This window comes from Vulpes lagopus, chromosome 19 (assembly GCF_018345385.1).
Source record: "Vulpes lagopus strain Blue_001 chromosome 19, ASM1834538v1, whole genome shotgun sequence".
NCBI classification, from domain to species: domain Eukaryota; kingdom Metazoa; phylum Chordata; class Mammalia; order Carnivora; family Canidae; genus Vulpes; species Vulpes lagopus.
Window position 1 is genome coordinate 11,763,143 of NC_054842.1, and position 3,237 is coordinate 11,766,379.

General features: G+C 46.3%; 1 pseudogene; it reads left to right on the plus strand.

The window, feature by feature from the left end:
• Positions 1-742: 742 nt before the first annotated feature.
• LOC121479065 lies at positions 743-1,608 on the plus strand (annotated as a pseudogene).
• Positions 1,609-3,237: the final 1,629 nt, after the last annotated feature.

Sequence of the window (3,237 nt, forward strand, 5' to 3'; positions counted from 1 at the left end):
ACCACAAAAGACAAAAACCCAAAACCCAAAAACTAACACTGAGGTATTGTTGCAAGCTTCTTGCCAAGTTGCCCAGGGGACTTTTGGCTCTATGGGCCTGCAGATCTGCAAACTGGTCTAGGCTACAGACAAGGATTCATTATAGATATAGGGCATGAGAGGTTTAGAAGGACAGGAGGATATAGTCAAGCAGTTTAAGGCTTTAGAGTTAAAGCAATTGCAGGTTATGCCCAGTTCTAGGGTGTGGACATGATATTGTCCCTAAAGCATCAGGTTGAATCATATAAAATACGATTTTGTAGGTCAAAACTAGTAGACTATCAAGAGTTTCATATAGTTCAACCTGCATAAACATTGGTGAAAGTTTCTAAAGTTGACTTTCTGATTTTGGTCTCAGACCAAAGAAACTTGTTTATATACTCTTTGTCCTAACAAATGGACTAGCGAGCTTTCTCTTTTCACATTTTTTTGTGTTCACCTGACCTGACTATTCACTTGTTTCCAGAATGCTGACTGTCATGTTGGTCGCACCATGACTTTCTGTATGTCAGTCAGTCCATGTAATTGAAATCGAGGAGCTATCACTCTTAAACTAAGAGTTCAAAATAAAATTTAAAAACCATTTCCTTAACAAACATATTAAAAATGATTACTTTTAGGCCAGGGCGGGTGCCCCTGAGACCTTGGGACCCGGTCACCACCCCCTCAGGAGCCACCATGTTGGTGATACCCCCCCCCCCCCCCAATGAGCCAGGAGGAGGAGGCTCTGCAGAAGAAATTCAACAAACTCAAGAAAAAGAAAAAGGCATTGCTGGCTCTGAAGAAGCAAAGTAGTAGCAGCACAGCCAGCCAAGGCGGTGGGAAACGCTCAGGTGGGAACAGCCTGTGGTGGACCTGGCCACCCTACAGAGCAGGTAAAGCAGCTGAAGTCAGCAGCCTTCAGTGCCACCAAGGCTGAGACCAAGAACTCGGGGGTCAAGCGTTCTCAACCCTAGAGGGGAAGTTAAAGGACCCTGAGAAGGGGCCAGTCCCCACTTTCCAGCCCTCGCGATCTGCAGGAGTCGCCCAGACGCCCCCAAAGGAAATCTCTGTATGAGGGTTTTGTGCCTTCCAGTGATCGGCTTTGGGACCTGGGGCCAGCGGGGACCACAGTCGTGAGCGGACCGGGGCAGGGACCGCGATGGGGACAACGAGACGGCCCTTTCCGCAGGTGGGATTCGTTCCCTGAACGCAGGGCCCCTCGGAAGGGGAATACTCTCTAGGCGTGTGGAGAGGACATGACGCCCACCCTCCTTCGTGGGGCCCTCTCTCCCTTTGGAACCATCATTGCCCTCTCCATGGAGCCACCCAGAAACTGTGCCTTCGTCCCCTGTGAAAAGATGGAGACAGCAGATCAGGCCGTTGCTGAGCTCAAGGGGACCCAGGTGGAGTCTCCAGCTCAAAGTCAGCATCGCCCGCAAGCAGCCCATGCTGGACGCTGCCCCTGGCAAGTCGGTCTGGGGCTCTCTGGCTGTCCAGAATAGCCCTAAGGGTTGCCATCGGGACAAGAGGACCCAGATTGTCTACAGCCATGGTGTCTACAAGGGACACCTTGTGGAAGGCTTCTAGGGAACTGAGCTGGATTCCGTGCCTCACCTGTGCCAACACTGGTCTCAGTAAAACACTGAGGTGGAAGCTCACACATCTCCCTCAGCCTGTGGTTTTCCAGCACTTGGGATTGGGGTTGAGCCTTTAAAAACAGCTGTTAGATTTTATCTCAGTTGTAACACATGGCCAGTGCACGTTCCCCTCTCCCTTCTCCCAAAAGGATCTTGAACACAGAAAAATATATAAATAAATAAAAATAAAAATAGTCACTTTTAAATGGCAACAAAATGTATCCCCGGTGTCTGAGCTGATGTTAGTGCATAAACTTTTGAGAGTTCCTGCTAAGCTGACTATTGCATTCGCTGAAATATTGCACTAACAAGAGGAAAGGCATTCTCACAGACCAGATACTAAATGAAAATCATCCCAAAGAATTACCGTAATATCCTTTATATCTTATAATTTTGTGGACTGACGCAAGTCGCTTTATTCTGTCCATCAAAGTCTTTATAAATGGTGTGGAAAATAAGTACCCCATGGCTGGCATCTATTAACAAGATGAACACCCTGAGCACACTATTTCATAACTCCCACTGGCTCCCAGAGGTATAATTAGGGTTGAATTTTTCATGAACACAAACATCATATTCTTTGTCCACCATGCTGTGCTTTGTGCTTGACTATTTCCAGCACTCCACTCAGGAAAACAGAAAAAGAGAGAAAAGAGTCATGTCCTCAGTGAATGGAAATGATTCTGGGGCTTGCTGTAAGGGTCACTCAGGTCCCACCATATTGCTGGGTGTCTCTTTAAGATCCAGTACTTCCTGGCCAGACCTGCCTATCCTGATTCATACTTAGGTCAGATGAAGAGTGCATAGTCACCTGTAGCTGAATCTCCCAAGCAGGACTTTCAGATTTGGAAAATAGAAAAACAGAAAAAGTCTTTCATGTTTATTCCTGAGTAGATCTACCAACTCCATTATATTTAAGTCATTAAAAAAATAGTGACATGGCTACAGTTTGTTTTTCTGGACCCAACTTTTCCTCCTGGCTTATTCACTGGGGGGGGGGGGGGGGAGGGGGATGGTCTGATTTGCAGTTGTGTTTGAAATGCTTTGTTAATGGAAATCATCAGCCATTGCCCCTAGAAGAATCTCATTAAAGTATGATTATTCTGTTCTCCTGCTTAAAACTTCTCAGTAGTTTTTTTTTACACCTATGAAAGAAAGTCCAAGCACCTTAGCACAGCCTGTGAGGTCTTGAATGGTCCCCATCCACATTTCCTGCCTCACCTATAACAGGCAAGCTACACTCCTGCTGCTTACAATCCTTTAAATTACTTAAAATTCTCTAAACATGCCTTTCGTTTACACAATTCTGGAACAAAATTCTTCATCTGTCTAAGACTACTTCAAAAGATGGGACCCCTGGGTGGCGCAGGTTTGGCGCCTGCCTTTGGCCCAGGGCGCGATCCTGGAGACCGGGGATCGAATTCCACGTCGGGCTTCTGGTGCATGGAGCCTGCTTCTCCCTCTGCCTATGTCTCTGCCTCTCTCTCTCTCTCTCTCTCTCTCTCAGTGTGTGACTATCATAAATAAATAAAAAATAAAAAAATGTTAAAAAAAAAAAGACTACTTCAAAAGTTAAGGC